This window comes from Perognathus longimembris, chromosome 9, assembly GCF_023159225.1.
Source record: "Perognathus longimembris pacificus isolate PPM17 chromosome 9, ASM2315922v1, whole genome shotgun sequence".
NCBI lineage: Eukaryota > Metazoa > Chordata > Mammalia > Rodentia > Heteromyidae > Perognathus > Perognathus longimembris.
Window position 1 is genome coordinate 68,784,465 of NC_063169.1, and position 23,228 is coordinate 68,807,692.

The 23,228-nt window shown below is 51.0% G+C and overlaps 1 protein-coding gene and 1 long non-coding RNA gene across 2 annotated transcripts in view; both read right to left on the reverse strand.

Annotated features, from left to right (window-relative positions):
* Window positions 1–23,228, reverse strand: part of Prkn (parkin RBR E3 ubiquitin protein ligase) — an 884,626-nt gene that overhangs the window by 53,157 nt on the left and 808,241 nt on the right. The window lies entirely within an intron of this gene.
* LOC125357477 lies at window positions 1,222–21,662 on the reverse strand. Its single transcript, XR_007212162.1, has 3 exons — window positions 20,543–21,662; window positions 8,259–8,262; window positions 1,222–1,233 (listed from the first exon to the last, which is right to left on the reverse strand). It is a non-coding gene; the product is annotated as an uncharacterized LOC125357477 (long non-coding RNA).

Below are 23,228 nucleotides of genomic sequence, written 5' to 3' on the forward strand. Positions count from 1 at the left end.
ATTCTATAGAAGCTTTCCCACTGTGTGTGTGTGTGTGTGTGTGTGTGTGTGTGTGTGTGTGTGTACATGTACACTATCATCGCCTCACTTTCCCCAGCCTCTGACAGAGCTGGGGGCCAGTGTGGGTACTGGTTAATTGTGCCGGCTGCACAACGGAGCCCAGTTATTTGAGTAACGCTCTGGGTATTTCTGTAGAGGTGTTTTGTAGCTATGGCTGAAATCTAAATCAGCTGATTTGAAGTAAAGGAGATTTCCCTCGGTAGTCTCAGGTGTGGGAACAAGGCCAGAGCAATAATAAACCACCGCGTTATGTTTCTGATGCTTTCTGGGAGCACAGGCCGTGGTGACAATGCAGAAATCTAGTACTGTACTTCTCTAGTGTAACAACATGTGACCATCAAGCCCTAATATACCCCCACTGCAGATGATCTTACCAAAATGCCAAAGGAATCAGCAATGCTAATAAGTTAATAGGATTTTCTTCCTCTTCCTCCTCCTCCTCCTCTTCTTTCTTCTTCCAGCCAGTACCTGGGGCTTGAGCTCAGGGGCTCTTGCTCTCACTCAGCTTGTTGTTGTTGTTAACTGATACTCGACTAGTTCAGTCATGCCTCTGGCCCAGTATTTTGCTAGTTAAGTAGAGTCTCATGGAGTCTCATAGACTTTTCTGCCCAGTTGGCTTCAAAGCTCCAGCCTCTCAGTTTGCTGAGTAGTTAGGATTACAGTGATGAGCCACTGGTATCCGGCAGGATTTACTTCTGCAAATTAACCTTCAAAGATTCAAACACATTTTTTCTTCAAGGATCCATGGATGCCATAGTGATATCACCGTCATCTATATATCGACACAATGTCCACAGCAACTGTATGATTGCCTAAGGGACGGATGGGTAGGCGGACGAGTTCACATAGCTCTATGATCAAAATACTACATATGTGTCTCAGAACACTCAAGCAAACGCAGGCAGCAGAATCAGGGAATATAAAAATGTACTGTGGGGTACAAATGTTTTTCTAGAGGAGAGGCTGGCTCTGAAAGAAGCGATATGATTAGAGATCACTAGCTTCCTTTGTGCATTACTGTAATATTTAAGATTGCACAATAAGAAGGCTGTAAGGTTTTGTAGCAGGTCACCCACAGATGTCAAAAAAGCGTGTTCTTCTTTTTCCTCCCTTTTCCCCTACGCGGGGAGGGAATGTTCATAATGAAAAGACGTGCAAACATCGTGGCTTGGTCTTTCAGAGGTTGTGGGTTATTCTGTGACAAGGGCTGAAATCTCAGACAGAAAATTACCACCTTCTGAATGACGGGGCTGCCCAGGCTCTGGAGAGAGGACTAGAGAGAGCACTGCGGCCCGTCCCAGAAATATTTATGAGAAGGAGAAACTCAGCTTCCCATCCATCCCGATTTCCCCTCTGCAGAGCGCAGCCCCTGGCGGAAGCCCTGGCAGCCAGCGGCCGAGGGAGGACACCGCCTCGCTGCAGCTACCTGGCTCTTTAAAGAAGCCCGGTGTCCTCCGTGCCACTTACCGACTTCCGACACACGTCGGCCTGCTTTAATCATGATCATCATCGGAGGGAATGACTGAAGTGTTAATTATTAAGCAGAGGGAATTGCGGAGCACTTTCCGGGAGCGCCTGGCAGGCCTGGTGTGCTAGGCCCTCAGCGCGGCCGACGAGAGCCGGGGGGGCTGTGGGGGCCCCAGCCCCGCCCCGGAGGAGGCCACCGCCTGTCCAAGCCCCCTCCCGCTGCCTTCCCCCCCCCCACGCCCCCACCGCCACCCGTCTCCTAACCCGTCTGCACGCTGTTTACCGCAGAGCCCGTGTTTGGGCCGAACGCTCCGTAATGTGAAAACATCAGTGATGCCCTTCCTATATTTAAACGAAGCACAACTGCCCTTGATTTACTAGCAAAGGATCATTTCCAGACACAAAAAACAAATTCACACAGAAGCACAAAGGTTGGGCTTAAAGTACACAACTGTTTCCTCCTTCTGCGGAGTGTGGGCACCGCGAACGATCAGCTTTGTGCATTCTGCGGTTCCATGGCGGCCCCTGCCTGCGGAATCCTGCGCTCTCTGCGAGGAGAAAGCCTTCCCTCCCAGCCGTTGGTGGATGTTAGGCCAAGTGACAAGCCTGCGGCTGTCCTGCTACCATACAGTGATCGGAACTTTACAACCACCGGGAGCCATTTCCCTTCCCTTCCCTTCCCTTCCCTTCCCTTCCCTTCCCTTCCCTTCCCTTCCCTTCCCTGCGCATCTTTCCCCATCCCTTCTCTATTTTGTGCTTGTCCTTTTCTCTCTCTCTGGTGCTGCTGGTTCCGAGGCTTGAACTCAGGGCTTGGGCACTGTCCCTGAGCTTCTGTACCAACTGCTAGTGCTCTACCCCTTGAGCCACAGCTCTACTTCCAGCTTCTTGGTGATTCATTGGAGATAGGAATCTCATGGTCTTTCCTGCCCAAGCTGGCTTCAAACTCTGCCCCTCCGGTCTCAGCCTCCTGCGTAGCTAGGTTTACAACTTGCATCTTGCTCCTATTTCTTTTTAATGTTACTGTGTCTATCATTATTTGATGGCCTCGAATCCCTGCATCTCAGCTGGAGGGAGGACAAGGACAAAATCACCACGCATGACTGTGAGGCAGGGCCAACCCGCTTCCTCTGGCCACTTGGGGGGGCGCCCTTTCCCCTCAGTGCCCGCCACCTTCTGGGTCCCCACCCGTGGACGTATGTCTTCCATCCCTAGGAGATCACGAGAGTGCAGGTAAGATCTGTCCCCTTGTCCAGTGACCCTGGACATCTGACCCCACGTGGCAGTACACATGAGTGTGGGGTCCTCTTTTGAGACTGCAATCTGCGGGAATTGCTGTGATCGTTCTGTCCTGAGAGCTGCAGGATTCCAAGATGTCAGGTCCGGCGGGTACTCATTCTAACCCAGCAAATAAAGAAAGTGGTGACTGGTGAGGAAGGAGATTCATGACACACGTCGTGAGGAAGGCAGAGTAAGCATTTCAGTTCATCTTCAGGGTACAGGCAGAAGCTTCAGGTTTAAATATGGGAGGGATGGGCAGATGGTGAGAAGGTGTGTGATGATTAAACTGTTCCAGGCAGAACGTGGGCTGCTTGGCAGTGGTCCTGCTCCGGGGTAATTACAAGTTATTGTCCTCATTGGTGGGGGGGCGGGGGGGGGTCCTGTTCTGGAACATTCTGGTTTTGGTGAACGCTGTTCTCCTTGGAACCTAAGGTGATTGCAGGGTCTCAGAGTGACAGAGACAGACACAAGCCATGCTCCTTCTAATGGGAAGCGCACGTGAAGACCTCGGGGGTCAATGCTTTTCCGGGAAAGGCAGTTTCGAAGGACTTACGACGTCACCCCCGCAAGGAACAGGTTCTCAGAGCACACTTCAGGTGACTTTCCATCCCAGAATCCACCGCAGCGGAGGGGTCTGTGGGGGCTGGGCTTGCGCTCGTGGAAGACACGGGGACCCAGGACCACGATGCTGGTTGGGAGGAGCTCCTAGAGCCGGGGGCGTCTCTCGAATCCCATGGGTCTCTCTCTCAGCTTCCTGGGAACGTTCGGCCGCAGGGCGCCGAGGCAAGGCCTGCTGGGGTCTCCACGCCTGGAGCTCCTGTTTCTCTAACCTCTGTCTGGAGTTTTCCCCGTACATGGAGACGAAGCACGGTCTGAGATACTGTCAAACTGGCATGTTCTGCTACCCTGATGATGGTCTGATTGTTTCCTCTTTGTATCTTTCTCCTTCATAATTCAAGGCTTTCCAGTGAGTTATCACTTTAATGGAAGATTTCGGAGTAAAAGAGGTCAGCAGAAATGGCTTCTGGGAAGCAGCATGTGGAACTGCTTATATTATTCTTTTTAGATACACAATGGCTGCTATGTTTTCGTGAAGGATCTATTTACCTGTCAAATCATATACCCCTCTTTCCTTGGACTCAAGCATCCTCCATCCATCCATCCATCCATCTATCCATCCATCCAATAATTCAACTTTCATCATATGTGAACAGGAAGGAGTATAGAAGTACTAGAAACCAATAACAATTGTAATTGATCCAACTGCTTAGAAGGTCTCTGCTTAGAGTAGAGGACAGATTCGGAGGCAACATAAGCAAAGTTTACAGCAGAATTGTAGTCCGAGGGATTGATGGGGTTGCGCATTGATGGAGTAGAGTGCCTTTGATTAAGATCTTAAAGACTGGGCCAGCCATTGTTTGGGAATAATGGGCAAAGTAGGTGTCAAGATCTATCGTGTGGTCCTAGAGGACCACTCAAAGACTAAGAGACAAATAGGGCAGCTTTGCCTGTAGGTAACAGAGAGGTAGAGAATAATGACTTTGAATACTGCCATGTCTTTGAGTTCAAATATTGTCATATTGCATTTGAAGTTCTTATGAGAATTCCAAGTAGAGATGGCCAGTAGAATGCTGGCAACGAATGGTTTAATTAGAGAGACCTCCACTGTCGTCAGGAGGCAGAGCCACTGAAAGCAAAATGAGACAGCCCGAGGTGGGCATGGTTTCTCACTGAAACTACCAACAGTTACAGTGGAGGCAGAAGACATGCTTGGGAGGTAGCCTGTGAGGCATGGGAGCAGAAGGTTCTGGAAAGGCAAATGAGAAAGGCTCTCAGAATCAAATGGAGGGGGGAGGGTGTCTCAGAATGTAGGGAGTGGGGATCAGTCAACATTACGTGATACGGCAAGCTGCAATGACAAGTACCTACCACAGCAAGCACCTGATGAGCTATGACTTTCATCTCAGTCCAACAATCGCACGGATGGACCATTTCCCATCTAGCCCAAATCCTAAGTGAATGTGCAGTCCTCGACATTTCACCGTTTTATCGATGCCGCGTTCTAATTCTGCTCACAGGTCTAGGGAAGACCCATGTCTCCAGGCAATCCCTGGCATTTTTCTGTCAAAATACCACAGGGGGAGACATTTTAAGACCCAATTTTGTATCCAGTTAATATCCTACCACCTACTCTTTCATTACCTTACCTAGAAGCTAATGAGTGTTTAAATTACTTATATGGCCTAAAGCAAAGAGAGGGTGGTTAGTATATCTGACCAGTCATTAAAGTATGTCTTTCTGGGAAAATATCCTCTAACTCTTGTTAAAAGGTCTACTTTGACTGTTTCCCTGGAGTAATTATATATATATATATATGTAAAAGAATCAAAATGTAATATGTCGTTAACAGAAGTTGACTTGCTAGCAAATAAGGTGAATTAGTTGAAAATTGCTGTTAAAATATTCTGGAAAATACAACTTTGATTCTCTAGAGAATGACAGCAAGAAAACCACACAGAAGATGTTTTTCTTCACCAAAGTTGACATATTTGAAAATAATCAATAATCTTAGTTCAAAACTAAGAACAGATTTCCTTTTGTACACAGTGACAGTAGCTTGGTGCCAATAATATTTTGTTCCTTCAGGATTCATTTGTTCAATTTCTCCTTTCAAGTTTTCCGTATCTCTGCAATTTAGAACCCAGAAACTAAATAATCAACATCTCTCCCCACCCTGCATTGCCTAATTCATGTATCTGCTCAAATCCTCAAATACTTCGTGTTATTGTTTACTTTTTTTCTCACATAGGAATCAGGCAAATTTAAGAAGGCCAGACAGGCTCTAAAATCTTTTCTTATCTATAGAATGTGTTGTTGTTTTTTCAGACATCCAAATATCATCAAATTCCGTGACAATCCTCCAATCACACTATCATCATGTGGGAGGGGAATTCTTGGCAGTTCTCCAGGAGGTTTTTAGTAGCAGGCAAATGGTAACACAAAGCACCAGCGATCTCTTCAACAGATCCACAGCGAGCTTCCCCTCAAGTTCTGACAGTCAGGTCCCTAGATCTCTTGTAAATTATGAACAAATAAACCACCTAACGGTTACATAGATGTTTCCAGGCAGGGAGTATAAGTTCCTCCGCGTTGGCTCTGCTTCCTGCTGGCCTCTCACCTGGACAGCAGGTACCAGGCCCTCTTCTCAGGGAAGCGGGGCTCAGCCTCGGGCCTGGCTTTTAAACGGTCCACATGGGCCCCTCCTCAAGGGCAGTGCCATGGCCCTCTGCCATGTCCCTCTGCAGAAGCTCGCTCTTCTGTCGACCCCTCGAGTGATCTACTCAGTTCTGGTAGCGCATTCTCTTCTAGGCAGTGCCTGTGGCGTTTACTAATTTCGTTCATTTAGGTTCTTTTCTATCTCAGCTGTCGATGGGTTAAAAAAAAAAGAAATCCTCGGATGCCGAAACCATGTAGCCTGTTTGGCTTGTTATTTTTATGGCAGCAAGAATCTAGAAAATAGCCCTTTCTGCATCCATTCATTTTGATCTGCTTTGGTAAAGTGTAAAGAATTCTGCTGATTCAACGAACCCAGACATTGTTGATAGAAGGGTTTGAGGGTGGTGTTTACAAATCGACACATAAGCTCCCTTAGACCCGGGATGTGTGCAGGCAAAGGCCGCTCTGCTCCAGCAGACCCCACGCCGGACGTGGATGCTCGGCCCCATGCGGCTGGCCTGCTTCCCGGCATGGCCATCGGGGCCCTGCCGAGGCCCGCCCGGGGTGCACACGCCCTGCCCAGGCCTTCCCGGGGTGCACACGCCCTGCCCAGGCCTTCCCGGGGTGCACACGCCTGGCCCAGGTCTTCCCGGGGTGCACACGCCCTGCCCAGGCCCTCCAGGGTGCACACGCCCTGCCGAGGCCCGCCCGGGGTGCACACGCCCTGCCCAGGCCCTCCCGGGGTGCACACGCCCTGCCCAGGCCCTCCCGGGGTGCACACGCCCTGCCCAGGCCTTCCCGGGGTGCACACACCCTGCCCAGGCCCTCCCGGGGTGCACACGCCCTGCCGAGGCCCGCCCGGGGTGCACACGCCCTGCCCAGGCCCTCCCGGGGTGCACACGCCCTGCCCAGGCCCTCCCGGGGTGCACACGCCCTGCCCAGGCCCTCCCGGGGTGCACACGCCCTGCCCAGGCCCTCCCGGGGTGCACACGCCCTGCCCAGGCCTTCCCGGGGTGCACACGCCCTGCCCAGGCCCTCCCGGGGTGCACACGCCCTGCCGAGGCCCGCCCGGGGTGCACACGCCCTGCCCAGGCCCTCCCGGGGTGCACACGCCCTGCCGAGGCCCGCCCGGGGTGCACACGCCCTGCCCAGGCCCTCCCGGGGTGCACACGCCCTGCCCAGGCCCTCCCGGGGTGCACACGCCCTGCCGAGGCCCTCCCGGGGTGCACACGTCCTGCCCAGGCCTTCCCGGGGTGCACACGCCCGGCCCAGGTCTTCCCGGGGTGCACACGCCCTGCCCAGGCCCGCCCTGGGTGCACACGCCTGGCCCAGGTCTTCCCGGGGTGCACACGCCCTGCCCAGGCCCTCCCGGGGTGCACACGCCCTGCCGAGGCCCTCCCGGGGTGCACACGCCCTGCCCAGGCCCTCCCGGGGTGCACACGCCCTGCCCAGGCCTTCCCGGGGTGCACACGCCCTGCCCAGGCCTTCCCGGGGTGCACACGCCCTGCCCAGGCCTTCCCGGGGTGCACACGCCTGGCCCAGGTCTTCCCGGGGTGCACACGCCCGGCCCAGGTCTTCCCGGGGTGCACACGCCCTGCCGAGGCCCTCCCTGGGTGCACACGCCCTGCCCAGGCCCTCCCGGGGTGCACACGCCCTGCCCAGGCCTTCCCGGGGTGCACACGCCCTGCCCAGGCCTTCCCGGGGTGCACACGCCCTGCCCAGGCCCGCCCTGGGTGCACACGCCTGGCCCAGGTCTTCCCGGGGTGCACACGCCCTGCCCAGGCCCTCCCGGGGTGCACACGCCCTGCCGAGGCCCGCCCTGGGTGCACACGCCTGGCCCAGGTCTTCCCGGGGTGCACACGCCCTGCCCCGGCCTGCCACAACAGTTTGAGCCTCCACTACCGCAACCACATTGTGCGTGTCTGAGCGCGAGGGCCTGCTGGGAACGTGGGAGGCACTCGGGAAGTTGGAGCGCCTCGAGGTTGCTGGCGGAGACCAGCTGTGAAAGACCAGCAGCGGAGCAGGCTGGATCCCTGGCCACCGTTTTGGGGGCCTCGCAGGAACCCTCACGCAGGGAGGGCGGTGGGGTCTCCTCTGGGAGGGGCGTGCTCCCAGTTAAGCTCTAGAAACCCATCGATCAAAATCAGAGCCCAGCAAGCGGACCCGGCTCTCCTCTCCCTCCAGTGGACCGAGCTGGGGACCGGCAGCTGCCTGAGGCCCGCAGGGCCGCGTGGGACTTGCCTTCCGGCCTGTTCTACAGAGGCACTTGATGGCCCACCCAACCTTTTTTGTTTTGGCCAGTCCTGGGGCTTGGACTCAGGGCCTGAGCACTGTCCCTGGCTTCTTCCCGCTCAAGGCTAGCACTCTACCACTTGAGCCACAGCGCCCCTTCTGGCCATTTTCTGTATATGTGGTGCTGGGGAATTGAACCCAGGGCTTCATGTATGCGAGGCGAGCGCTCTTGCCACTAGGCCCTATCCCCAGCCCCCACCCAAACTTAAAGACATTCAAAGCCCACAGACCCAGACCTCACCTTCCACTGTGTGGGATTTTCCCATTCCTTGGTGAGAACAGTCCCCTGGTGTGTCACAGTCCTGTGACAAGAATATGTCACCACCCACCCAGGGCCTGAGGATCCTAATGTGCATTCTTTTGATCGATTAGCTCACTTGCTGTCTCTCCCCGGGAGACCCGTGATCCCCTCTGTCTTCTATTCATTCCTTAACGTCATGATACGAGTTCAGCCAGAGCAAGGATAAGCAGAGTGAAGGGAAACGCGTTGTCTTTCCGCTTCCCTCCTTGAAGGATTGCCTGGGAGAGCGGTGCCAAGGGTGGGCTGGTGGCCAGTGGAAACGAGGAGCTCCTCGGTGCTCCCCAAGCCTCCCGCAGAGCGCTTCACTCCCCAGCCCAGCTCCTTAGAGTGTCAAAGAGAGGAGCCACACACCATCCCATTCCTGCCATGAAAAACAACGGAAGCCCGTCGGGCTCTGAGATCCGATGCTCGCTCCGAGAGAGAGGATGGCCCAGGGAGACACATGTGTGCTGTGTGTCTGTAGCGGGTACTGACACTCACCCGTGGGCAGGCTTTCTGACACGCGGCTGAGGGGTTTATCCCAAATACATCAAATATACTACAATTTCAGGGGTTTCTTGGTACAACGGTGGTTCCCGGCCTATGTATAAGCTCTTTCCTTTCTGTGCAACCCAGAAAAAGTTCGGTAGCGTTGCATCGCTTTGCTTTGTTTCAATCCAACCCCATCGGCTGGTGTCTCAGCTCCCAGACCCACGCTTTGCTCGCTGCCAGTCCCATCCTCCTTGTCATGTTTGCCTGTGGATTGAGAAGCCTCTCTCGCCACTTCTCTTGCGAGTCCTGCTGCGGAGGGAACCATTTGTGCTGATGGATAGTTGTGTTTTTCTGTGTGCCGGGAAAGTGCCATTTGGAGAGAGACTCTTCTTCCCTCCATGCCCTTCAGTCTTCACCATAATCCATTTGTTCGTTCATCAATCAATATTATTGAGGACAGACTCCGTGCTTGGCACTGTAATGTAGACCTATAGAACACGGGTGCAGTTCCAGCCCATATGGAGCACATAAATCATTAACTTCTAATGAGTTCATACACTTAGCAAGTTCTCGTATGTGCTGGGCATACAAACCCATAAGGATCACCAAGACCAGCAGCTCTGGCTAAGCATCCAGCCTACAGGAGAAGCCCCAGATCTCATGTCGGTACCACGCCTCCAAGTTGCAGCGTCACCACGCCGACTGCTAGGGAAACGCAGACTGGGAGGGGCTGAGTCCGCGCTGGGGCAGAGGAAAGGCCTCTGGAGATGAGGGCGCTTGAGGTGAGTCTCCAAGGGTGCCGAGAAGCCGGCCAGGAGAGACAGAGGCTGTGCCGGCCGTCATGGTCACGCCACGCGTGCTGGGAGGGGTCGGGGGGAAGAGAGCCACTGCTGCCAACAGGCACCTGGCTTGCATCATCCGTTCTGTGCATTCGAAAGCCTCACCGTCGGGGCACCTGCCCCCCCCCCCCCCCCCACATAACACCGTGGGAAGTACTGAGATGACGATTACTAAATAAACATCACTCCTCTCCCCAGTGAATACATCCTGACTCTGTTTCTTCTGCCTTAAAAAAAAAAAAAAAAAAAGGTAGGGAAAGTTCAGGCTAAAAAGTTAAAAAGAAGAGAAATCGATTTCCGGTTCTAGTCTGGTCAAAGAGGAGACAACCAAGACAAAATGAACCCTGAGAGAGGGGAGTGGGGGGAAGGAGGGGAGGGGAGGAGGGGAGAGGGGAGGGAAAGGGAAGAAGGGGTGGGGAGGGGAGGGAAGGAAGGACAGAGAGAGGGAGGGGGCAGAGAGAGAGAGGGGGGGGGAGAGAGAGATTGCACTGCTGATTTTGAGGACAGAGGAGGGGGCCCGTGGAACGCCACTGTTCCCCAGAGTCTTAGCACTGATCTGTCGTGGTCTCCCCGGGGGCCGCGCCCACAGATCAGCCTGCGAGGGCTGCGGGAACACCACGGTCCTTCCCCCTTGTCCCCCGCGGCGGCAGAGGCTCTGTTGGGTCGCCGCCGCGTGGTCCAGAGCGCTTCCGGTGAACGTGGCCTGGCGGTGCTGAGCATCCTCGCGGACACGAGTTCCTCTCGTTCGTCCAGCGGCCCCAGGAGGTGAACCCTGTGCAAACACCTGCCCCCGTCCCCGCGGAGGAAAGGCCAGCGCGCTCCCCGCCACACACGCGGGAGGCCCATTCCCGTGCCGGGCTCCGCGCGGGGCGCTGGGCGCCTTCACCCACGCCGAAACCGTGGGGCTCGGTGTGTGTCACACGCACGTAACTTTGTGTGTGCGTGCGTCTATGTTTTGATTACACAAGTCCACGTAGCGTCGTAGAGTCATGAGGGTTCTAACTCCCGGAGTCCTCAGCTCTCTGATGGCTGCGCCAGCCTCTCCTGCTGGAGGTGGCAGGGGGACTCCCGCCACTCTGCCAGGTGGCGGAGCTCAGCCCACACAGGGCCGCTCGGGAGTCGCAGCAAAGCCCTCGCTGCCCGTGCTGTTCCCGGTCAGTGGGTGCTCTGCGGGGCTCTTCCTCTGGCTCCCGCCCTCTGGAAAGGCAGAGACTGGGGGGGGGGGGTAACAGCGGGGCCCACGTGGCACCCACGCGTGTGAGTCACTCAGGTTCCAGGCTCCCGAGCCACACGGTCCCAGGCGGGGTGCTGGGTTGGAGTGGGCCTCAGTTTCTCCTTCCGGGGCTGACCGCCCCGGTGGCACGCCCGCCAGAGCCCGAGGGCCGGCGAGCTTCCGGAGGCACGGTGTCCGTTACGCGGGTGCCCGGTTTTGGTGGAGAGGGGTGAGGAGCTGGAGAATCCCAAGTGAGATCTGGCTCGCGGGTCCCTGTGAAGCTGTGCTCCCCACGGCTGCGGACAGACGCTACTTTATCAGGCCGCTCTCTAGCTCGACAGATCCGTTAAGCCCTGAGGGGTGACACACTAGGACCTGGTGTCCTTGTCGCCACGTCTTTCGGACTTTCGGACTGGGTTTAATCACTCATCAAAGGCGGTGGCAGAGGAAGACGGACACAGAGCGGAACGACAGAAATAGAAAAATCATCATGTAAAAAGGTCTAGAAACACAACAAAAAGTAGCTAAATGTACATTTCTGTGTGTTTGGGTTATGAACACTTGGTTTTCTTTTCAACAAATAGACACTTAGAAACAGATTATACCTAGAAAAATATTTGTTTGTAATGTTAAATCTACCAACAAGTGCCTCCTATAATGCCAGTATCAATCAGATCAGACTTTGTAAGGCTACAAAAAGCAAACCAAACGAGGCCAGACGGAAACAACCCATCTTCAATCCATAGAATGGAAAAACACGAGCCGAGCCAGGCACCGGTGGCTCACGCCTGCAATCCTAGCAACTCAAGAGGCTGAGACCTGAGGATTGGAATTCAAAGCCACTCAAGGAAAGTGAGCTCCCCCCACCCCCCCAAAAAAGGAAAACACTGTCTCTTGCCCTTGACAAGAAATCCATCCTCTTAAGCATCTTTGAAACAACTTGGAAACAGAGCGCTCCCAATAGCCTGAAGTCACGGATGATCTGATGCTACGAGCACTGCACACTGTTGCAGATCAGCGTCGTTCCTGGGGTTTCTGTAAGATCTCTGTTACTTCCGAGCGCTCTGGTTTAGCAACAACGCACGCAATGACGAGAGTTATGGCAGCATTTCTGTGTAGAGTCATGAAAATGCCATGGGATTCTTTTACTTAGATGACCACAAGTTACCTATCTGGTTTCATGAACCAGCCCTTGACTCTGACATTTCCTTCTATCACCACCACCCTCATCACCATCATCAGTATTGTGCTGAACTCTGGGCCTGGGTGCTTTCTCTCAGTGTGTGTGTGTGTGTGTGTGTGTGTGTGTGTGTGTGTGTGTGTGTGTGTGCAAACCTGGCATTCGAACCACAGCTCCACTTCTTGCGTCTTTTTTTTTTGAAGGGATGGTTAATTCGAGATAAGAATCTTATATACTTTCCTGCCCAGGACGGCTTTGAACTGTGATCCTCAGCTCCCAGCTTTCTGAGCAGCTACTATTATAGGCACGACCTGCCCCCAATGCCCTTACTCCTTCCAGCTTTCTCAGACGTTACTTCTCGAAGAGGGGCTCTCCCACGGATGCCCCGGGCTGCTCTGGACTTTGCGTGGCCCCTCTGTCTGCTTCCTGCACCGCTGGATGGTAGGCGCATGCGGCCCCAGCCAGCTTATTGGTGACGTTTCTGTCCGGGCGGACCTCAACCCCAGATCCTATGGTCTCCTCCCAGATAGCTGGGATCACCAGCACGAGCCCGGCGCCCGGCTTCCTTCCGTGGTAAACACAGCCCTCAAGGTCAATAATATTTGCGAACTTGTCATAAGAATCACAGGTATTTTTATTCCTCCGTGCCCCTTACGACGTTAGTTTATAATAGGTTTCGGCGCCCACCTTTGCCCTGTCGACTTCTGTGATGCCACTGCAAACTGGCGGGGTGGCAAGGAGGGTCCACTCTTCCACCCTGGGGGTCCAGACAGATGGTGAGTTCCCACTCGGAACGGGGCCCACTGTCCCAAACTGGGGGCCCAGATAGTGAGTTCCCACTCGGAACGGGCTCTGATCATTGCGAAGAAGGCGAGGCGTCAAAGGTGACTGGGTGACTTAACGAGCTCAATCAAACTAGGCAACATCCCTTCTTCCGTTCTGAGAGACCTACTCCAAACCCCAGACACAGCTGTAGCCTACCCGTGCAGCGGGGCTGACGACCGATCGGGGGGAACCAAAGCGCTCTAAGGCAGAAACTTTCTGAACACCGACACAATTCCATAAGTGGAAAATTCTACAAGCAGGAAATGGTTTCCGGTACAAAATTATTTATTTATTTATTTATTTATTTATTTATTTATTTATTTATTTATTAATTTTGGCCAGTCCTGGGCCTTGGACTCAGGGCCTGAGCACTGTCCCTGGCTTCTTCCCGCTCAAGGCTAGCACTCTGCCACCTGAGCCACAGCGCCCCCTCTGGCCTTTTTCCATATATGTGGTGCTGGGGAATCAAACCGAGAGCTTCATGTGTAGGAGGCAAGCGCTCTTGCCACTAGGCCATACTCCCAGCCCCAAAATTATTATTTTTTTAAATAGTGTATAAAATTACCAGCAGGCTATGTATGGAAGGGTCCGTGGAACAAACGTGAATTTTCTGTTTAGACAGGGTTCTCATCCCCTACACATGTCGTTATATACAGGCGAATATTCCCCTCCCGGAAAAATACCAATTCTGAAATATTTATAGACCAAGCCCTTCCCCTCCCCCCCTCCTTGCCTTATGAACTTCTCTTCTCCTGTCTCCTCTCCTCTCCTGTCCTCTCCTGTCCTCTCCTGTCCTCTCCTCTCCTCTCCTCTCCTCTCCTCCTCTCCTCTCCTCTCCCCTCCCCTCCCCTCCTCTCCCCTCCCCTCCCCTTTGCCCTCTTCTTCCTCTGATCTCTTTTTTCTTTTCCCTTTCTTCCTTCCTCCCTTATTCTCTTCCTCCCCCCCACCCCCTTCTGTCTGCCAGGGTTTCACTGTGCAACCCAAGCTGGTCTCAAGCCACCATCCTCCTGTTTCAACCTCTTGGGTTTACAGCTCAGTGCTAGGCTTGCTGGCCTGGTCCGTTTCTGATAAGGGATAGTCACACTTTATATTTTAAATGTATTGGCTTGTTACTTAAAGGGTTAATAAAGGAGCACATCTTAATGTCCATTTTTATTATTATTTAGTAGCTCACATTTCCTTTTTGAATCTCATCTATAACCATTTTATTTCATCTATTTAAAAAGTACTATTCAAGATAGTGTTGAGAGTTTTCCTCAACTGCCAAATGGTGCAGCCACGGCGGAGAAAGCCCCAGAACGTCACAGTCATCGCAGAATTTGTATCAGGAAAGCAAAAAACAGAACGACAGAAAACGTAAAGCTGCCTCTTCTAACAAATCTGTGAAAAAAAAAGCCCCAAATGAAAGGATCTCAGCTATGCTTAGTAATTTTCCTCTGAGGTCCTATTCGTGGGATGATATTTACAGCTATAACAGGGGTATGTTCGGAAAGAAAACGGGGACAGCATGTGCAATTCAGACACCTCCAAAGCTTGTGCCCAACGGTTGTGTCTCCAGTTCACGGGACACATTGTTTTTAAGCGGGAGATGTTATTAAGACGCCCCGTTGTCGATGCGGTGATTAGAAGGGCCGTTCGCCATGGCTTCCAGGCAAAGAACGGCTGCTTGCGGTCGGGGAGGCCGGGCGTGGCGGCAGCCCACGCCACACCGTCGCCGTGGCCACTGGCGTTCGGAGACGAGGGATGTGCAGGAAGTCGTGTGGGGTTTCCACACTCTCTGCCTGTGACAGGGGCGCCCCAGAATTACAACGGAAGCCAGAGCAGGCTCCACAGCCTCACTGCTTGGAGAGGAAGCTCTCTGGCATGGAAAGGAAGGGAATGGAAATGGAGAGCCCGCTTGCAGGAACTGCTATCGGAATAACCAGCGGGCGAGCTGGGGCGATGCCACTTTCATGCCAGCCAATACATGCGGTTCTAATTAGGAAAGAGGACAGGGAAGGAAGCAAGTCCTACGCCTGCTAATGAACTCCGATGATGCTGGTAGCAGACATCCAAGGAAGAGCCCAGAGCACTTCACTCACCAGCGTGCTTAATTATTCGAGAACATTCTGCTCCTGGCATTTCCCACCCAGCATCGCAAAAGGATGCTTTGCTTTCAAAGCGTTAAAAACATCTCGTGGCTCTTCTCGCAGGCTAACAGGACCTTGAACTGGGCTGGAAAAGACTGAGGATTTCACAGAGAACATGGTTAATGAATTCATGTAACGACAATGACCTTCCTTCCTTAATTTAGTTTGGAACGTGGTAGAAGGACACTATTTTGTCTAACTTTAGGACGAGACCATAGACAGTGCAGATGAACACAGCAGTGGTCTGCTGTTATTGGAATGCTTTTTAAGAAGTACTTTTGTTTTGCATGTCCAGTGGGTAAATAAAGTTAGCAAGATTACACAGATGTGTTCTCTGAAGCAAGAGCATAAGCACTGAGAATGGCCTGCTCACACACTGACAACCAACACACCACTCAGTGCTGGAGAAGGGCCTTCCTGGCTTTCCAGCACATTCTGAGAGGGAAGCAGAGTGCCCCCTACACTGACAGCGGCCTGCCAAGACAGACCGTCCAGGCAGGCGGTGGGGACCTGCCTCAGAAACGGCAAAGAACCGTGCGAAAGCTGTGGCTTTAGGTCGGCAGCTTCGTCTGGGGAGTAAATTCTCGGTGAAGCCTGAGCTGTACTGCAGTGAGTGGGCTTTGGGATGGGTCACGCGGTACTGCATCCGAGCCACTCCAGGGCCGGCCACGCGGTACTGCATCCGAGCCACTCGGAGGACAATCAGATGACAGCGGACACAGACGTCTTTCCTCAGATTTGAGACCTGGTGTATCGATTCGTGAGTTTAACATATCATCGTTTAATTGATCAACTTTAAGATTGGAAGGAAACGTGCAAGTAGGCACTCCAGAACAATAGCATAAACCAGCTTGCTCTGGACCAATAGGAAGTGTGTTTTTCATTCCTCTAGCTCTGTAGTTCCTTAATTTCATGTTCTGATTTGCAGACATTTTGCCTCTCCTCGCAGTAGGGTTTCTGCTGGAGTGTGTAATTAAACCAGGGTAGTCATGTAATTATATTACTCATTAATAAAATACATAAGTATGGAGTACCTATGCAGTCATCAATATCAGTGATTACTATATGCCATTCCCTCAGCTTTACATATAAGAATTAACTTAAATGTGCCTACCAAAGAACAATTGGAATGTAATTGTCATAATAGCTATCTGGGGCTCTCGCTAAATAATTAGCAGTGATTTTTCAAATAGGACGATAAATAAGCTCAATGCAAGTATTAATAAAACGACTGAGATGTGGGGCTGGGAGTATGGCCTAGTGGCAAGAGCGCTTGCCTCCTACACATGAAGCTCTCAGTTCGATTCCCCAGCACCACATATATGGAAAACGGCCAGAGGGGGCGCTGTGGCTCAGGTGGCAGAGTGCTAGCCTTGAGCGGGAAGAAGCCAGGGACAGTGCTCAGGCCCTGAGTCCAAGGCCCAGGACTGGCCAAAAAAAAAAAAAAGGCTGAGATGTGATCATTGTGTATGCTAAATTTGTACAATGACTTAAAATCTACAACAAGACTTTGCTCTTCTGATAATGTATTCTAAGGAGATAAATGAATGGAGCTTTATGCAAAAAATATTTTTTGCAGTGTTTCTTCTAATAGCAAAACATTTTATGCATAGGGAATTCATTCAACAAATTACGATATGTTCGTAAAGGACACATATTCATAAATTATAATACACTCCTAAATTATAGCAACTATTATATATTCATAACATATAGTTCCAGTATATCTATTCATACGTAGAACAATTAAAACATTTTACGCATAGATTTTATACAATCAAGTGGGTCTTATTTATATATGTGCTTTTGTCATAATAATGTCTAAGATGCTACCTATGGAACCAAACTATGGGGTCTGAGGCAGGGAAAATAAGCCTTTAATACACCATGTGATCGTATCTCGTAAGTATGACCTTTAAAGGTAATATTATGGGCTGGGGATATAGCCTAGTGGCAAGAGTGCCTGCCTCGGATACACGAGGCCCTAGGTTCGATTCCCCAGCACCACATATACAGAAAACGGCCAGAAACGGCGCTGTGGCTCAAGTGGCAGAGTGCTAGCCTTGAGCGGGAAGAAGCCAGGGACAGTGCTCAGGCCCTGAGTCCAAGGCCCAGGACTGGCCAAAAAAAAAATAAAATAAATAAAAAAAATAAAGGTATATTATACCTAGACTGGATAGTCCCACCTAGAATACACTATTCAGTACAACACTGTACAAATTAAACTATATCTTTTAAAAATAGTTTTGAATCATTCAAGTATGGAGATGTGTCTTTAAAATATCAGAAAGGTTAACGAAAAGTAAAAAAAAAAAACAAAAAAGGGTAGTGGAGTCACCTGTGACTATGTTAACTCGTCCTTCTCCACCGTGTTCCCGCGTGTGCAGCGCTGGCTTGCTGAGCCGAGCCAGGAGAGGCCGGAACTTGCTGGGGAAGCAGCAGCAGCTTGCGGCTCGTCCTCCTGTTGGACGGTTCGCTCCGACGTGGTTTCGGGAGGGAGGGCCGTGAACTCTGAGATGCGCCCTCGCAGGGGAGGCCACGCAGAGCAGAGGCCCTGCGGGCTCCACTCACGGCCCCGCCTCTTCTGACGGACCCAGCCACCCGGTACCGGCCGCTCTCCCAGCCCCCAAGGCCAGCCCGTAAGGTGTGCGTGCAGCGCACCGAGAATTTCAAGCCCAAGTGGCCGGTGGCCCCCCTCCCCCCCCTCCCCTCCCCCGGGGGGCAGAGCACTGTACTTTGCGCCTTTCCCTTTGGTGCAGAGAGTGTGGAAACCTGGCTGAAAGCAATCCTCCTCATCCTGGGACGTGTGTGTGTGTGGAAATAGGTTTCTCTTGTGTTAAGCTGCTGGTATTCTAAAGTGCTGTATTCATCATCCCTGCCACATCTCCTTGCTTATCCCGACTACATAATTTGAGGAGCAGAGCGGAAAAACGTAAACAGAGCTATCTTATCTAAAAACTCGCTGGCAATTCAAGACGAAGGCAGCACCTTGCCAAACGTCACAGGGGTCTTGGAGCCCACGGCCCTGTGCAACTCTTGCACACTCACGACTTCCGCCTGGCCTTCCCGTATCACCACTCCAACTACTCAGGAAGATGCTTCTTACTTCCTTCATCTCACACACGAGGAGAGTGACAGCTTAAGCATCCTGCTTAAACATCACGGGAAATGCCAGAAACCAGCACTCGATTCTATTGGTATTATTCACGTGGACTCTATTGGTCTTATTCACATTGCGTTCCCAAGTTGTTTTGGAGATTGATAGTTCCGGGGTGTATTTGGGCCTTAGGAGCCGAGTACATTGTTACAGGACACAGACAAGCTTTAGGACACGGAACCCTTTGTGGAACGTCACCAAGCAGGGGTGCAGGTGGTTACAAATGAGGGGACTCCATGGAGAGCTCAAATAATAGAATTTTTTTTAGAAAGATCAGGGCAAAGCCCAACAAAATCAGCACCAGGAAATGGGTGGGGACGAGGGGAGAAAGGTAGATGAAGAAGGGGGGAAAGGGAGAGAGAATGCAGTCAAGAATTCCTTGTGTTCTCAAGGGAAAGTAAGAAAAGCAAGGGGAGGGGTGGGTCAGGGGGGTGAGAATCTTGAAGGGGTGACCCTGGGCAAGATGCGTTATATTCATACATTGCTCTGTGAAATGGCACCTCCCATGTACAACTACTTGAAGATAATTTTAAAAATTAAAATAAGAAAAGAAGAGAAAGACGTGGAGCAGGGACGCTCAAGCAAAGAGGTCCAGGGCATTGCACTGTTACACGGGAAGTGAAGGTTTCCCTTGAAGGACATCCAGAAACTTCCCTCCTGACCTGAAACCAGCACAAGCGCAGAAGAGTGAGTTATCAAGGAAGAGAACAGCACGGCTGGCCCCGGAAGCTCCACTTCCACGAGCCACGCACCAGCAACCACCCAGTTACTGGAAACTTGAGCTGAAGGGGCGGCGGGCGTCTGCCATAGTAACCAGGCCTGCAAAGAAGCATCCGGAACAGCGCGAGGGGAGCAGCCCACCTGGCTCTGAGCAGCAGAAGGTACCGCCCTGAACTCCGCCCTGGACTCCGCCCGTCACAGAGCACTTAGGATATGCAAGCCAAGAGCAGGGCTTCGAATTAAATGTTATTTGTGCTAATAAATAGTTAAATCAAATTATTTGAATCAAATAATATTTAAAATTAAATGTTGCATGCCACTGTCGACCTATTTTGTACATATTCCTTATAGCTATCCAGCAGTCATAGGATATGCTATTAGACACTCATCCAATTAAACTCACCTAGTTTTTCTCCAGAAACCCTGCCAACCTCTCCCTTGCTGTTTGCCTCTCCTAAGGAAACGCCTTTACCTTTCTTCAGCCCAATGCCCCAGGTACAGAGGCAGGAAAGGGTCCTGAAAGGAACATTCAGCTCTAAAACGGGATAGGCAGAGAAGATACAAAAGGCAGAAGCAGCTGTCATTTAATCATGGCTTTGGGGATAAACTCTTACTGTTTTCTTTTCTTAATCGTTATTGCTTGGTCCTAGAATGCTTCTAACTCAGCACAACACCCCCCCCCCCCCCCCGGTGCTAGAAAAACGATTTCTTCTTGGTCACAAAAAGTGGGTTTGGGTACGTTTTCAAAGAAAGAAGGAAAGTTTGGGAGGAAGAAAAGAAGAAAGGAAAGAGAGAGGTTGAGAGAGAGAGGGAGAAAGACAAAAGAAAGCAAATTTCCAGTTAGCATTACTTTAGAAAATGCATGGCAAGTAAATATATTCATGGGAAGAGGGAGGGGGAATTAATAATCTCTTAATTTCTAATGGTGGATTCAATAGTCTCTCAAAGTAAAAACTTTCTAAGAAATGCTTTATGTGAACTGCAATTATTAAATAACCAATATGATATATCCGCATTTGGAAACCATGTTGAAACAGATGATACAAATCAATACCAAAAATAATTTAAATAATGTAATTCAACTAGATTTCATATCAAATGATAAGTTCAAGGTTTTACGGCTCAAATAGTCATTTTTTAGTTGGTATGATATTTTCTAGTCACTTTCTAATTCCTTACCGACCATTTAAAGAATATTTGCAGGAATTGGGTGCAGTGGCTCAAGCCTATAATCATAGTTACTTGGGAGGAAAGGGAGGGTTGGGGATAGTAGCCAAGGTTTCAAAAAAGTTGTGAAACTCCACAGCTGGGCATAGGAGTGATAAGCACAAATAAGAGGATTAAAGCCCAGGCTGGTCTGGGTACAAAGTTGGTTACCTTGAAAACAGCCAAACAATGCAAGCTAGCATGTGGCTAATCACTGCGATTCTGGCATTGTGTCTAGGTCTTGTATTTATTTATTTATTACACAAAGGTGAATTGAATTGTTAGGACGGCTTCCTAGAGGACCTCTACTACCTTCTGATATTAAAGCAAAAGGACTTCTTATAATAGATTTCTAGTTTGCCTTCCATAAGCACTTGAAGCATTTAGCTTAGTTTTCCAGTCGCTGTGTGGTATATTTAACCTCGTCTCCTCATTGAGCATTTCCATAGACTTCCTCAGCATCCTCACTGAATTTCATCACCCGTTCTGGCATTTCAGAGTTGTTCTGCACTCCCTGAGTCTTTTTAAGTTTGAAAGTGATTTTGGTTTTGTGAGTGAATTCAGGAGAAAAAATTCACAGAGGCTCTCCAGCAGGTTTCTCTACGTCCAGGAGACAGATGATGGTTCCGTTTCACCACAACCGACACCCGTGTTTAAAAACGACTTGAACGTTGTTAATGTTGTTAATGGAGATGCTGAGTGTTATGGAAAACAAAGCTCACTATTTCCATAAGCACAGGCTAACCGACTGTGGATCAAACTCAAAGCGCTTATCAATAGTAACACAAGTATGTGGGAGGACTCCATTTGAGCCCCTCACTCCCACCCCCAAAAGATCCATGAAAGATTGAGTGTGGTTAAAAGATTTGTCATGATTAATTGTGAATTAGCCCCGTGTGCTAGCCCGCGCATCCCTGCAGACTTCATCTCTGAGGTTGGGGAAGGGTGAACCAATCTTACACGGACCTGCGTCGATCTCAGCGTACCATCCCGTGGCATGATCACCACTCCGCCATCGTGTCAAAAACCACATCCCCTGCAGCTGGCAAATTAGCTGTCTCTTGGACTGTGACTCAAGGTGGTCTATGTCACTTTCTCCGGGGGCCTGGGGTTGGCATCATATGCGATCAGGGCGAGAGCTGAATGTAAAGGAGTCTTCTGATTTCCGAGTGGGGTCATTCTCTGAATATCTACAATTGATTTTCAATCCTGAATGCTGAGACGTGCGGACCTCCAGCTGGGTCCGCCACGCGGAAGAAAGCCTTTATTGTTCTCGGTGTCTCTGTGATCACACCTAGGAAGCCTGCTGCAGGTTCTACATGAAGAACAGTGCAGTGCCCCACCCCTTTCCCGGGGTGACAGCCGCTTTCCCAGCATGCCTCGGGACAGGTGCAGGAAGCAGACTCAGGCTTCCCACCCCGGGGAATTGACCAGGAGGCCAGGCAGTGTGTGCGGTGGGCCTCTCCTCTGCTCTGCCGCAGGTTCAGCAGCTCCCTTGCTCTGTCCACTAGATGCCAGCAGCGATCCCAGCTGCGGGGACCAGAGCTGTCTTCAGGTATCACCTCAGGTCCCCACCCCAGTTCCGAACCCTCTCTCTCTTCCCGGGCTGAGTGGCTCCTTTGCCCACCTGCTGCAGGGAAAATTTGGTCCCACCCCATTGGAGGGCAGGGAACCAGGCTTGAGAGGCCCAGCACGTTTAGCACATATGAGATTGAAGAATAAATGGGCAAGGGCTGGAGTGACATTTCCAATAAATCAACATTCAGGCTATCACAAATCTATTAATAGGTTTGGGAGTTTATTATGCACCAAACCAGTCATTCGAACGGCTACATGCCTTAGGTCCTTTCACAAAATAAATTGGATTTCATGGGATAGGCTAAGTGGAGCAGGCAGAGGATCCTTTATTTTCTGGTCCTACCAGTCCCGGGGTATGTGATAAATGCGTGGTATCTCTATCAGCTAGCTTTGGTCATCTCCCCATTGGCTCTCTATAATAGAACCCGGGCCCCAGCTCCCTGCTCTCCTTGTCCCGATTCAGGTTCCTTCGCATGTCTCCGAACGCATCTATTTCTCTTAAAACAAAGCAGACTAATGGAGGCGTGTGACCCACAAAATGAGCGCATGTGCTTGGCTGGCATTACTGACACGATCACTGTAAATGTTAATACAGTGAGTTATAGATCAGGGTACTTTTTTATCACCATATGCAAAATGAATTTATTTAAAAGCCCTGGGCCTTCCTGCACCTCACAGGGTGGGACCAAAGGTTAGGGGAGACAAGGAAGTCTGAATTTTAGATGGCTCTGGTCTGAAAATTCAAATCAATTCTGGTTTTAGGATCCATGCTGAAATTTAGTTCCTAGTGACCAAGTATTAAGAGGTAGGGCTCTGGGAAGGGAGGAAGAACTCATGAAAGGAATTTGGACTCTAACCAAAGGGCTCATGGTTGAAAGCACTTTAGGTCCCTTCTACCCTATGGGAACAAAGATATTCTCCCCTTTAGTAGAAAGGCGCCATCTTGGAAACAGACAGCAGCCCTGTGACACTAGGACTGCCCGGATCTTGGATTTCCTGGACTTGGAATTCTGAGGAATATGTTCCGATGGTTTATGGGTTAGCTACTCACTTGGGTATTTTCTTAAAGCAGCACAAATGGACTCAGATAGATGTGGTATATATAAGGCAGGAGTTTCTACTTAAAATGAATTAGTTAGAAACCAATATTCCCGTGGTATGATGGAAAGATCAAGGAGAGATGGTTATCCTGAGAAAACCTGAAGAGTCCAGCCCGAATTGGAATATACTACAGTCCTAGAGGAAACAGTAGCTTTTATAAGTGCCTTGGTACTGTTTCATCTGAGAGTTCATTTT